Raw genomic sequence first — 15,361 nt, forward strand, 5'->3', positions numbered from 1 at the left:
CTCATATTTTGATTGCCTAATTCTATTTTTTTGTGAGGAAAAGTATGGGTATTTATGAAACCCCATGTAAAAAAGTATGTACAAGTATGTGGTGGTAAAGTTACATGTCAAGTTGATGACTTTGTTGCCAATCATGATCCAAGTTTTCAAGAGACACGTTTGAAAAAAATATATATGTGTGTGAGATTGCATGCAATTGTTACCTTTCCCAAATGTGGAAAAAGCTTGGCATTGTTGGCATTTTGATAGTTTGTCCAAATAAATGCTCTTTTTTCAAGCATAGGCAGATCTTCCATTGTGTAGACATTGCCAACTTAAAGAACACTTTTTCTAGCATTGGTTGATTTTCCACTGCTATGAAATTTCAATGTTAAGCAATACTTGTAAGACACACTAGCTATTTTTGGAGTACAGATTCTTCTATTTGCAACATGGCCTTATTTGGGTTTTATCCTAGTTATAAACTAGGATGATACAATAAGGCATTAAGATGCTCTTTAAAACGTCAATGAAAGATTGCAAGGCCCACTTTAAACAACATTATTATAAAAATGCATTTATAACTTTTGAGGTTAGAGTTTTCGATGGGCTTCAGGTTCCTATCATATTCCAATGTGTGAAGTTTTGTTTTTATCAATTAATATTTTGCATGGAAAGTAATTTTCACAAACTCAATGAAGCAACTTGTTGCTTTCACAAGTTGATATCCTTGCAAGCAAGCATCTTTCTCAATGATTGTATCCAGAGTTTGGCTTTTTCTAGGAATCTTCCCCTTTAAAAAGTCCTCTATGTAAGAAACATATTTTCATAGTGGTGCCACCTATGGTTTTTCCACTCCCTTTATGTGTGGGTGTGCATGTGTACATGAAAAAGTGGTTGCTTCCATTATACTTTCTAGCATATCTATAGGTAATGCTATATTATTTGTTCTTGAGGTAAATAAGTGCAACCTAGTTTGATTAAAAATTACAAGAAAGTATGTTTTTTCACCAAACAAGAGTCACACTTACTTTTGTTTGTAATACGAAATATTAATGTAGTATTTGTAGCTCTTATGTTTCATGATAACCTAGCTCACCAAATAGAGTTGGGTTTCTTCAAAATAGGCTTAAAACTTTTAGATTTACAAAAATGACTAAGAGTATTCCAAATACTTTCACTCAATTTAGCAAAACTAATTTGTAAGATTGCCTTTAATCCATGGAAATGATCTAAAACTATAGAGGTTACTAGCCTCCCAAATGGATCAACTCACCATAGCACTTATAACATAACAATAAGGAATAAAGTTGAGGCTCATCTTCTCTTCATAGCCAAGCAATGTTTGTTTTCATGTTATTGTCATATGTAGTCTAGCCACTTTTAGTCCTTCTCAACGTTTCTCCAACAACTTATAATCTTAAGACATCCTCCAAGAAAATGAGACACTGATTCCTTCTCCAGATGACTAATATGACACTTCTCCAACCTTCCTCATTTAGGAAGTTTATCCAATGCAACTTTATATAACCCAAAATTTGCACTTATGACTATGGGATGCTTTCCATAGCTTATAATGAATGTTTTAAAAGGAAATTGGTAGATATAGGAACATCAAATTGCCAAATCATCTTTAGACTTCCAATCAATCTTAGTAGAATCCAAAGTATCACTCCATTTGGCAACAAACTTTAGATACATTTTAAGTGATACCCTCCTATTTGAGATTTATAATAGAAAATTTACTTTTGATGCCACTAACTACATGCCAAGCTTGTTGATTATCTCTATTCTACATGGAACCACATAACATTTTGTCAATTGCTTCTCATACTATTTTATCAAGAGGAAATATATAAGCCATAAATACAATCATACATCGTAACATATGTTTAAAATCTATCAAGTATTCAAGAGAAGAAGAAGCCCAATCCTTCTAACATTGCATTTTGAGAGTAATCCTATCTTTTGGCCATTAAAATATCTGATTCGTGGTGACTCCCAACCCCAAGGTGGATCTTAAATACCTCCTAGGCCTTCCAAGAATTGATTCAGTTAGATTAAATCAATCTAGCACTATAGTATCATCTTGAAAATGAAGCTTATACCTTTGTTTCATCCAAACTAGCCTTAGAAGTAGAAACATAACAAAACTCTTCATAGAACTAGAGCAACCTACCAATACTATCTTCTTCCTCTTTGACAATATTAGCATTATCATTAGCAAACATCTGAGAGTTAAAAATTGAACCATTAGGTAGACGAAGCCTTTACTAACCTCATTTCTCACTTGAAAGCCCACATTTTACATAAGAGGTTTGGAGGAAAAAGTAAATAGGAGAGGGGCTAAAAGGGCAACCTTGCTTATTCAACCTCTTTATTTCAAAAGGTTTGTGAAGACATCCATTAATGGTGATAGCTGTCATATTTAAATTTGCCTCCTAGATTTTTCTCCCATATAAAAACCTAAACTATTTATTGTGCACAATCTTAGCTAAAATAAACTTGATCTACATAGTTAAGCCTTAGCAATACTTTGCAGGACACACTTAGTAAAGTGATCTCTAATCATTAGAATTTATTAGTCTTGGTGTTTTTGGGATTAATTTAAGTATCCAAGCATTAAGCTCGTTTGAGAGCTTGTCCTTTTTAATGCCATTAGCCATCTGCACTAGATCTATTTACATAGCTTCTAATTAACATGCATAAATGCTCTGCATGGAGCATCTCTACTTGATACTTTATTTTTTCCATGTTGAGAACCACTTGTTTAAGATCCTCTCCAAAAAATGGCATATCCTCCTGATTCTCCAATAAATTCTATACCTTTTGCATGAATTTAACCATAGTTTTATCACCATAAAAGTCATGCGTACAAAAAGAAGAGCATCTTGATACTAAGTAGCACAAGCAATCATTACTCTTCTTCTACCCACCTCCTCCTTGCATCTCTCTTACTAACATAAATCACCATTGTAATTTTTCTATCCCACCTGAAATTTGGATAACTATATTCTATTTGTTGATATTTAGACTTAAACAATTCATGTGATAATAACAAAATGTTAATCATACACCTCCACTATGCTAAAAGGTCCCTTGAAAATTTAATAGAAATCCATAGAAACTAGCCAATATAGTTCACACAAAATAAGTGAGGATGCAATCATGTTTACAAAGAATAAGAGTACCACTACTCCCTTTGTACAAAGCATCAACAATGCATTCATAGTCTTGCTATAAAAGCTTGGTGTCATTTCCACACTTAATCTCCTATATATAGAACATTTAGCTTGTATTAGCAAATTATCATCAAGACAACTTTCTTTTCTTCTTGTAGAGCACAAGCCCAAAATATTCCATGGTGGTTATTGACTTTTTCATAGCAAAAACAAAAAGGTTGTTGAGCCCTTGATTCCAACCTTTCCAATGGAGCCTAATATTATGAAGCCTTGCACATCAATTTTTTAAGTGAGTTTTTCTTACCTTGCACATCAAATTTTTAAGTGAGTTTTGCTTATAAGAACATTTTATATGTGCTTAGTCTATTAATATTTATTCAAATTAGCATCCTTTCTTAGAATATTTTCTTGATTACCACCATCATTGGATTTGCATTTCTCTTAAAAGCTCTCCCATCTATTCTCAATATGGTCATTTGATTGAAGTAATTATCTAACTTGTTTATGGAATTTCTATTCTTTGGCTTTGTCTTCCATGTCATTGCCTCACACTGTTTTGCCCTTTCTTCATAGATTCATTTCTAGCCATATCATTGACATATTTTTTATCTTATTTAAGCATTCATTAAAAAATTCTTAAATATCATCGCCTCGCACTATTTTTCCCTTTCTTTGTAGATTCATTTCTAGCCATATCATTGACATATTTTTTATCTTATTTAAGCATTCATTACAAAATGCTTGGATTCATGGCATATCATAAAATGCATTAAGAAAAGGAGAAAATGTAACTTCATAAAAAATCTTAGATCCTCATGGGTCTTGAATTTCTAGAACCTTGGGGGATTCATTTGACATAATTGCCCTTTTAGGGAGGTTAGGGGAGGCACCATTTAGTAGTTGCTTGGGCACCTCTCCATGAATAACACCATCCAGACACCCAACTCAGATACACAAACTTCTACCTTGTAGACTAGCAAAATATCAATGCCTCAACTCCAAGGATTGTCCTGAAGGTGCCTAAACTACGAAGGTCTCCTAAACAGTAGTCTAACACCCACCTAAAAAGGGCTACTTTGAAACCAATCAAAGGTGAGAGTGGGCTAACACTGCACTTGGTTCAAAGAGAGTGGAGTTGTCTTTTGGACTTCCATTGCATTAAGACCTATAGTCAACTACACTCTGGTCCCCTAAAATAGTGTTAAACCATTCACAATCTGATTGAATTGGGGATCACATTATAGTAGCTCTCTAGTGTTTAGAAAAGTTATCGAACTGCTTGGGTCCACCCAACCATAGATTCTCAGGTGTAAGGAATGAGGCCTTCCACTTTCCTTGATGATTTTGTTTTATTTATCTAATTACCAAAGCATGCTACCACATTATGAGAACATATAGGAGCATCTTCATCTTATTATCCCATTACACAAGGTTTGTTACACATAATTTAGGCACAATCCATAAACAATCAATGCGAAAATCAGTTTCTTCTATTTATGGTTCAATTCCTTTATCACGATCCCCATGCAAGGATCCCGACTTCCACAAAGCTATCCCAATCCCCCATGAGGACTCATGACCCTCACGATCATTCCGCCTCTTGACTAGTATTTGAAATCATCCACCCCTGTTCGATGATGGGGATCATGAAGCTCTACATCCCTATCATAGGCCACTAAGGGATTTACTGGCTCAAAGCCCCTCTAAGCTCCTTTGCCTAAGGTGATGTAGCAACAACACGTGACTCCCATGAATCCAATAGCCACATATCCTCTTATTAATTCACAAGCAGAACCATAAAACAAACATATCAAAGCAAGGAATACAATATTTTCCAATCAATAAACAAGCTCAATTGAAGCAACTTTTCAATCCAAATAAAAGTGAGAAAATTATATAGAATAAACAACTCAATCTCAATTATCGTGATATGGTATGATATGGTCTACATCCTTGTTGATGCCGTCTTCTATGTTGTTTGATGGGGTGTCTTCCTTGAGTCCTCGAAAAGAAAAGTGCCATCTTAAAAAATCTCATTTCCCTCATGATGTCTCTTAGGGGCCATTATTTAAAGTAAATTTGATAGAGCTTCCACACAAGTATGGAAAAGAAGAAAAGAGCTAGGCTAATTTCAATAGAGTTTTCATGTGGTTTTGGACAAAAGCTTGGTGGATTTCGATAGAGCTTCCACGTGATGGAGAAGAAGAGAGGAAAATGCTCAATGAATTTTGACAGAGTTTCCACACACATGTGAAAAAGAGAGGAGAATCTTGGCGGATTTCAGTAGAGCTTCCACACATGTGTGGAGAAGAGAGGAGAAGCTTTGTGGATTTCGGTAGAGCTTTTGCACACGTTGTCAAGCGTTTTGCAAAAATGCAAAACTCTTAGTTAAATTTTAGGATTGGTTTTTTTTAGCTTAGTTGTTTGTGTGAATGTTTCTTTAGTCATTTTGCATTTGGGTTTTATGTGATTGTCCAGCTTAGGACTTGTTTTGTCATTTTGTTTGATTTCTTGAGTGTGGAAACTTGATGGCCTTGGTTGATTTTGGTATTTTTTTTGAAAAGGTTGGAGCTAGAGTTTGCTAGTAGATGCCGAACACAAATTTCCATCGTCGTCACTAAACGTGTCGATATCAGTGTCTCTACAAAACCGTCGCTATATGCATAACTATTTTTGTTACTTTTGTGATACAAATAGTGACACATATAGTGACGTTTTGTGATGTATATTGAGATGCCAATAATAATGCGTGCAGTAAATTTACAAAGCTAATAGCGACGGTTACATAGAATTTTTTTGGAATGGTAGGGCAACTTGTAATATTTTACAAATGAATTATATCTTAGGTACATAATGGTCATCAAGATGAGTGCAAAATGTACTTGAATCCACAAGACTAATACATAGAATAAGTACAAGACCGTTGATGAAAACTCATGGAATTATGGTAAGATATAAAGGATGATAAGTACATCTAAGGAATAGTACATGGAAGATGCTTGCACAGATCACAAGACCAAAAAAGAAGAGGGCGTGCACTCCATGAATCCAAGCGCGAGCTATGGATCCTCACTATCAGAAAACTCATCCGGACGCAAAGGAGCATCGAACGGACTATGCAAAATAAACAACTACACATCAGTCCACCATACATAATGCATTTTAAAAAAATAGTAACTATGGATAAGAAAGATGATTGACTTACTGGGCCACCACATGTGTATAGTCTATCGATCAGTGCAGTGAGTCCGTGTCTCTCTGCATATCGAGTCTCCAAGCCGGTGGGATCGCGGCTTGTAATGGAGTGTTGCAAAGAAAACATAATACAACTATTAGAAACACGATTGACAGAAGTCCAAGTGATATTGCAAATAAGAAAGCGAGAAGAACAAAATAAAAATTTACAAAGTCCTCTCGATAAGTCTTGCAGTCGCCACTCCCTAGATGATGCATGATCCCTGCCTCCAATTGTACCCTCTCTGCCTCCCGTAGCGTCGCCAACGTCTTGGAGAATCTATAGCATCCTCCATGAGTCTCTGCCAATCATCTGAATTTAGCAAAATCTGAATTTAGCCACTTGAGCTTTAAGGTGTCACTCTTGAGTGCCTTGCGTACATCTAATTGTCTATGTGACATGTATGCACACATACACTCCATCATCCACCCAGTGGAAAACCTCTCTGACGCAGTATGTACTAGAAACTCCTCGTGCAAGGATGCCACTATATAGTCCTTGCTCCCCTCATGTATATTCTTCCAATGGTCCAAGACATTGTGCAAAAAAACTTGGTGGCAGAACTCTCTCACGCAAGACATCACCCTCCTTCCTTCATCATTCATGATTACATCACCTGTCCTGTCATCTACTACAAGGTATCCATATCCTTATGGGGTATGTCTAAGGTGTGTCCTCTCCCACCTACAACCACACTCCTGGGCATAACTAGGAGACCCCTGTATATCTGATGTACCCACAAGGGTAGTATCTCTCGGAGTAGTACCCATAGGGGTGCCACCTATGGACGGATGTGAGCAAAAGCTGGAGTCACTAGAGTAGATGTTTCGATAGATGGTGTGACAAATCCTACAAGTGATACGCCTCCACTAGAATGACAAGATGATAGAAACACTGCATTGGTGCCTCCACAACACCCACCTAAGCCACCCTCTCTGGAACCTTTACGAGAGCGAGGAGTAGCATCCTTATCTAGAGCCAACCGTAGGCTCACAGTATCCACATCTTCGTAGCACTCCCCCAAACCACTCCCTCCATCCAAGCCCAGTTTTGAGCGTCGACCTCATCTACTAGAAACCGAAGTATCAGAGCGTGTCGAAGTAGATCTCACAAAATGGTCCGATGGTGTCCGAGATAGCTCATAGTCCACCATATCTCTGAATCGGGCCATCTGATTTGGAGACATACGTGTGAATATCTCCTACAACTCCTCGTCGCTCATCCCTCGGCTCATATTGCTCTCTAAATATCGTCAAAGGTAACTTGCACAAACAGAAAATGATGTCAGCATAATCAATATAAAGATTCACGTGAAGCATGGTAATATACCTCTGTAAATAATGATGCTACTTACAATGCATATTCTAAAGTATCTTTAAAAGCGATTCATCAACAAATTGAGTAGGCGGATGCAACAAGTATAACCTAGCCTATGGTCCCATGTCAATCTCCTAGCATAACTCCACATACACTGGAAGGTCTATATATAGGTCACCACAAAGGGAGGAGTCCACTTCGTTCTCAAAGAATTCACGGCTTCTTGTCTTTCCATCATTGTTACTCGAATTTGCCTCCTCTACATGCTCCAAGCCCTCTTCGACCTCCACCCATTGCAATATTGACCCCTCCACCTGCATACTCTTCTCATCTGCACTAGGAACATTGCTTTCATCATACACTCTCACACTCCGAGGAGCTGAAGGCACAACATACCACCATCGAGGTTGTCGGGGGTTTGGATAGAAAATTACTTGTTCAAAATTACATATAAGAGTGATTCAACATTTGTGATTGTTTTATGTAGTAATTTTTTATTAAAAAAATAGCTAGTGCACTTGTTCACAACGGGTCGATAAGATAAACGTGTCACACACATCCGTCCATCTTTTCTCAGAATCTATTTCCAAAAAACCAGATGGACCTCATCAAACGGTTGTCCCAGCTCATTCCAATACCACTTTGAACCACTGTACATCGAATATGATTATGGAGAAGCTATGATTATCCATCAAGATAAGGCTTTGCAAGTTCCCAAAATACTCCATCTCATCTATAATGGTGTTTGGATCCATGGCTCACCGTCGACTCTCTTCTTTCTCGAACTTTGCTATGACACCACAATCCATTTGGTGGAGAGCATTTTATCGATGCACTCGATGTGAAAATGTTACCCACGTGACCACTTTGTACTATATATTTTGTACTGTACATTGAAATGGTTAGATTAGTTGTCACATATAAAATCTAGATACGATAGCTTATAAAACATTCGGTCACCTTCGGACTACATCCCCTCGAGAATTCCCACTCCTCAGTAGAGGCCTCCACCCCTTCGCGAGAAGCTACGATCAAAGCTCCATGTAACCATTGCATAGACATAAAATGCGACATCTCCTCCATGCCCTCAAGATATCAAATCGGTCGATAGCGCATATCGTATCAAAATTCCAATCGCACTTCTTCCCAGTCTTTCCTAGCCTGCTCGTACTTAGCAAGCCACGTCTCCCCCATGGATGCATGATGTAACATACAAAAACGATTCACTTTCTCCTCCATTGCAACATTCATCCTATTTTCTACCCCATTTCCAACTACCACATCTTCAATGATCAACAGTCTATCATCGTCCTTTAGCAAGGACAACCATAGCATATTTTTGTCTAAATCCACCGTTTGTAGCCAGTGTGAAATATGCACTAACGCCTCCGATACCAGTCAACCTTCAGCCATGCTACCTTCTAGTTGCTCGTTGTCACACAAAGTCTTTCAAGGTTTTCATGAAGCACTCCAATAAGAACATCCATCGCATATGGATGAGTCTTGCAATCTCCATTTTATTTGCAAGATGTACTAGGAGGTGGGTTTGTATCGTGAACATGCTAGTGGACAAGTACTTGTCAAAGAGATGGATCGTCTTCACCGCTCCCCTTCTTGCGAATTCAATAGCGGATTTCTTGATCTCCTTCTGTGAGATCCATTGTACTAAATTTAACAACTTGTAAATTGCTCCACATATTTCTGGAGTGAGATATCCCGTGATTGCGATCGGTAGTGCAAATTATCACAAATGAAGAAGCATTACGAACATGGACTAGACACTAAATAACAAAATATGTTGGCCATTTACAATCGAGGCCAGTACTACAAACATGACATATCTTATGTCAATCATGGGATTTTAACCTTGATATCTATAGTAGTGGACAACAAAACCCAAGGAGTGCAAAGTAGTTGCAAGCGAACATTAGTGTGGCCAAAGTGCCACCATCTTGCCTACCTCCTTCAAATCCATTCATGTCCCTGCAGTGTCTCTCTTTCTTATGATGTGGTCCCATAATAAGCTTCCCATATTCTTGAAAATATGCATGGGATCCAACAAGTGGTTGATCTATAAATGGGTCCAATATGATAACTCGTAAAAAACTGAGAACCGTCACATTTTGTTTTTGGATGTGACTATGTGTGGACCATTTTCAACTCGTACCAGCTTTGGGCATTCATTTGTGCTGGAGGTTGTCCAAGAAAACCTTCCCTCAGTTCATGACCCTTTGGCAAGAAAGCAATGTATCCTTGATATACCATCTTCTTCATGGTTCGTGACCATTAGGAGTCTAATTGTGGCCCACACAATTGGACATGGATGATAACTTGAGGTAACCAGACCTATCCTAACACCCCTATTTAGTCAACACAAACTTGAACAAGCTATGTTAGATATCACCAATATAATGAGAATAGAAGTCTACTTACCTAAGCAAAGTCATGCATAGTCCATATAAGAATGGCTCATATATTGGCAGACCATCAACCATCACACTTGCTTATATCTTCCACAGTGACCCCTTCTCCCACAAAATCTTATACTCATCAACTAATGGGCAGAGATAGACATCCATCATGTGACGTATATGTAATATAAGTGAAAAGTATTTAATAAGTTTTTGAGGGATAGTTTTCCCTTGCAAGTCCTATCGATACCTGTGAGCACCACACTTTGGACATGTCTCCATAGTCCCGTAGACTCTTGGAAATAGCATGCAATTGTTTATGCATGCATGGATGCTATTGTAGTCCTCTCCGTGCCAAGCTTTCGTAAAACATGTCACGCATCATCACGAGACTCAAGAATTGGATTTTCAAGTGATAATATATGATACTTTAGCAACTTGAAATTTTTTTTTAAAACACCTTGAAAAAGTACAATTCCTTTTTATAATGGAATCGAAAAGATCAATGGAGTGTACGTAGAATGTACTTGAACAACTCGGTCACACTCGCATCACTCCACCCGTATTTTACCTACACACAAGAGTGCAAGCATCACCCATCATATAATAGTATTGACGCTTTCTCTCTTATCGGATTAGATGAGTTGGCATCCATGGGCATCAATGCATTGATCGTTGCCTCCATCTCAGGCTCCAAGATTGGAGGAAGGTTTGAAAGGCTGACTATCTCCTCTGTTATCAAGGATATAGACAGAGTCGTGCCTTCCAGGTGTGGTGGATTGACTCAAACACTCCATCCACCACACATCCATGAACTCTTCTAACTGGAAATAATAGGTGCATTCCTCCTTGGGATGAGATATCACCTCCCTGTATAAATTTTATAGGCACAACTAATGTTTTTGTATATAATATTCAATTAGTTTGCAAATTTAAGGCATGATTGATACACACTTTTCTTACCATTCGCTCAAATTCTGAGATTGCATGATCAATGATCTCCGATTAGAACTCGCCGAAGCGTCGTACGTGTTCTATAGACAAGCAGTGCTTTCATCTGATTGCCAGCTTGCATTGAGAGCAAGGACATGGGACACATTGTTATTAAGATACGCCTCATGATCTTGGACATCATGACCATCATCATTTTCCATTTTGTCAATGTTATGATAAATAACAGGTTTTTGTTATCTTTTTCTTTTCCTTTTTTTATTTACTTCACTTTATCTTTCTTTACTTCTCTCTCCCCCCCTCTCTCTATAAATGTTTCTTTATCCCCCTATCTTCCCTCCCACTCTCACTTTTCTCTTTTTCTTTCCCTCTCTTTTTTTCTCTATATCTTTCTCTTGTTTCCTCATCACTCGCACTCAATGCATCTCATTAAAATCAAAATCAAAGATAAAAAATCATAAAACAAGACATTGAAAGACTCTCTCTCCCCACCCCTCTTCGTACCTCTCTTCCCCCTTTGTCATTCTCTTTCTATCATTTCGTTCTCTCTAATTCTCTCGTTGTTTCCGCTTTTCTCTCTCTTTCTCTCGCTCTCTATTTGTTGTTTTCTCTATCTCTCTTTTTCTGCCTCTTTTTGTCTCTTTTTCTCCTCTTCTCTTTCTAGCTCTCTCTTTTTTTTCCACTCTCCTTCTTCTCTTTACTTCCCCCTTTTATCCACCTCTCCCTTTACTCTCCGTTTCGTGTTCTCTTCCCCCTCTCTTTCTTTCTCTCTTTTTATTTCTTTGTTTCCTTTCTCTTTGTTTCTCTCCATCCCCTCGTTGTTTTCTCACTCGTTCTCCTCTCTCCCTTCCTCCTTTTCTCTCTCTTTCTTTATTATCTTTCACACTACAACAGAAATGAGGCATAAACGCGCATGTTAGACGCGCAAAAGTTGGGCGCGTCTATCATTGCGTCTATATGTGCGTGTAAAAGAGCGTGTAAATAGACGCGAATTTTGCGTCTATATATCCACATAAATAGATGCTAATATAGACCCGACACCAGACGCGCAATTATTTAACCACCTAAAATTGGACTTAATATAATAAAAAAACCAAAGTTAATACTTATTTAACCACCTGAAATTGATTCTTGAGTATGCACGTGTGCGCATGATAAAAACCATAGAATTAAGAATACACATTGAATCATTGAATAAAAAAACCATAATTAATAATTATTTTTGCATTGCTCTCTAATGAATGGCAGTTCCTCCAGTTGACAAGCCTGATATAAGTAATTAGCGGCAAGGCGACAAAAACCTTATTATACAATTAGTAGCAAGCATTGCAATATGTATCTCATAATTTCTCTACTTGAAGATGATAAAAAATACTTCCTTTTTATTATGAAAAATTCAATTTAGCTTTTAACTTGACTATTGATTCTTGAGTATGCATGTGTGCGCATGATAAAAACTATAGAATTAAGAATACACATTGAATCATTAAGCAAATTAAGTATGTTACAGTGAATGATCCATCTCATCTTCAATGAGATCAGCCCTTGCTAAACTATCTACTTCTAGGTCTATGTTACCAAGAGGTAACGAAACAAATAAGTCTATCCCACTATCAGATGTGTTGCTATATTGCTCAATAACTTTATCACTATCATCAACAATCACATTATTGTCTTCTTCTGCGTTTCCTTGAACATCCTCGCGAGGTTCATCTTGTATTATATCACGCATATCATCCATTATGGTGTCATCATGTACATCATCATTAATTGTTGGATTGTCATCTGCTATCTCCATATCGGTAATATTACCATATATTGGTTTTGAACGATTAGATATAGGGATGACATACCACCATCGGTTATTGTTTACCATTGGATGATACACAACCTGTATTTAAAAAACAAAAGTAAAAAACTTAAATACTTATTATATTGTGTATATGTATCACATGTATACATATTAAAAAATTAGCTTTTGCATATATACCTGCTTGCATTATTGAGGTAGTACTAATGTGTCATTTTTGTTTTGGTGAAAATTTGTAGAGTCAATGATTACAAAACCACTTGGATGATGTCTGATTGTGCAATGCTCACCATTTGTTACCACTTCTTTAAACCACTTCACATCCAGTACATATATAAAGAATTGTCTAAAGTCAAGCTTCAGAATATCTTGGATCAAGCCACAATAACCTTCCATGGTACCATTAGCATCCTCGAAGTGAGCAAGGACACCACAATCTTGGGTATTTCTCTTTTCATCTATACGTTGAGTTCGAAGATGTTTACCCTCACACCAAATAGCATTGAACAATGTGCACTAGTAGTAAAAGATAAAAGATCAAACATGCCAATTATTTATATAAAATATAACTTATAGAAACAAATTAATTGATAGAATGTCTCACCTTTGATAAGCAACCTCATGTGTATTCCCACTCTTCTTGAGATATATTAATTTCCTCCTCTTTTTCCATTCTCTCCATTTTCTCATGTAACCAATCTATATCAATATGACGTGGCAGTGCATTTAGATGATCTGAAAATGAGACATTACGTCCATATCTGGTGCGAAATACCTGTCTTTCACTTTTTCTTCTTGCCCTTGCTTCATTATATAGTGTCACCCATTTGCTCATTACATCACTATTAAGCACACAAAAACTATTTAACTTACGAAGTTCTTCTTTTGTTAGCACTTTACTCATTCCTTTTCCTTGAGGTATTATAGAGGTCATCATCAAGTCTTCATCATCTTTCCATAGTTGTGGTTGAGAGGGGTCGACTTCAGCAAGATATTCAGAGATATAAACAAGGGACGATTTCACTAACCAACCCTCAGCCATGCTTCCCTCAAGCCATGCTTTTTGCCTCACAAAATCTTTCAAGGTTTTTATGAAGCGCTCAAGAAAAAACATCCACCTTGCATGAACTGCCCCACAAAGTGCGATCTCATCAATCAAATGTACGAGTAAATGTAATTGAGTAGTCAAAATGGATTGAGGAAAAATTTCCTCCACCAAACAAACCACCTCAACAGATAATACTCGAGCATCTTGCAATGTGTTTGGATCAATTTCCTTCGAGCTCACGTATCTGTCAGGATGTATTTGAGAATTGTTTATTTTTGTGTAGAAATTCAAAGATATATAATGAAAAAATACAATGTATACACACCTCAAAAGCTCTCGCATCTTGTAAATGATATCACGTACATCTTTGGATACATATGGGATATGCTAGTAGAAAGTACGAACTGAATGTAAACAATATTCATAGATCAAATGATTAGTTGAGGAAAAAGTCATCATACCCCAAAGTTTACACATAGTTACTCCACTAATTACTATATTCATGGTTAGAGATACCCTTACTTGAATCATTTTGTGCCAATCGTGGGACTTCAAACCAGATAGTTGCTCCACACCTCTTTTCTTTATCTTTATGAAGGCTCCCTTGAGACATCTCATACATCTTGTGGGTGTTCGAAAGCTACATATTTGTTCCTTCACTATTTTTTCCTCGTTCTTTGATAACATCCAAGGTGCATGGGGTAGCTCAATCTTTTCTCTGGGTCCAATGCGTGGCCAGGCTCGTCTCATGTGACCAATGTTACGTAAATCCTCCCTTACATTGACTAAATCACGAGCCCTTATCAAGTGATCCCATAATGTAGATACAATATTTTTTAATATATGCATGGGGTCCAACAAGATCTTGAGTTCAGTCCAGTACGGAAGACGAAAAAATATAGCAAGCCTAACAAACAAACAATATACTATGTAAACAATTCATCATGCTAAATACTTTAAAGTCAATCGAGAGAAATGCACTTCTTATCGACTCATGCCGAGTGGAGAGTGGCTGTCGGCATTAATCCATCTCTCCTTCCAATCTCGAATGGTTAGAGATTGTGGAGTGATTCCATTAGTAGGGAGAACATATTTGGGACGGTCAATAGGAAGAAATCGATGATAATTGTCGTAGATAGCCTTCTTTAAACGTGCTGGCCTAGAGGAAACTAGAGAGTGACTGCAAATAGGACATGCATGATATCCTGATGTGGTTAAACTTGAACAAACAAGTGAATTAATAAAATGCAATTGATTCAAGTCTTGAATTTCAAATATAGAGTTATATACATGTACCTGAACACTCTCCGTATCCTGGAAAGTCATGCATGATCCACAACAACATGGCCTTCAATGTGAAATCTCTAGAGGATGTAGATGCGCTAGTATCTTGCACCTCAATACCTTCCCATAACATTTCTAACTCTT

This window comes from Lygodium microphyllum, chromosome 20 (assembly GCF_053477565.2).
Source record: "Lygodium microphyllum isolate KBCC chromosome 20, Lygodium_microphyllum_v1.1.10, whole genome shotgun sequence".
Lineage (NCBI taxonomy): Eukaryota > Viridiplantae > Streptophyta > Polypodiopsida > Schizaeales > Lygodiaceae > Lygodium > Lygodium microphyllum.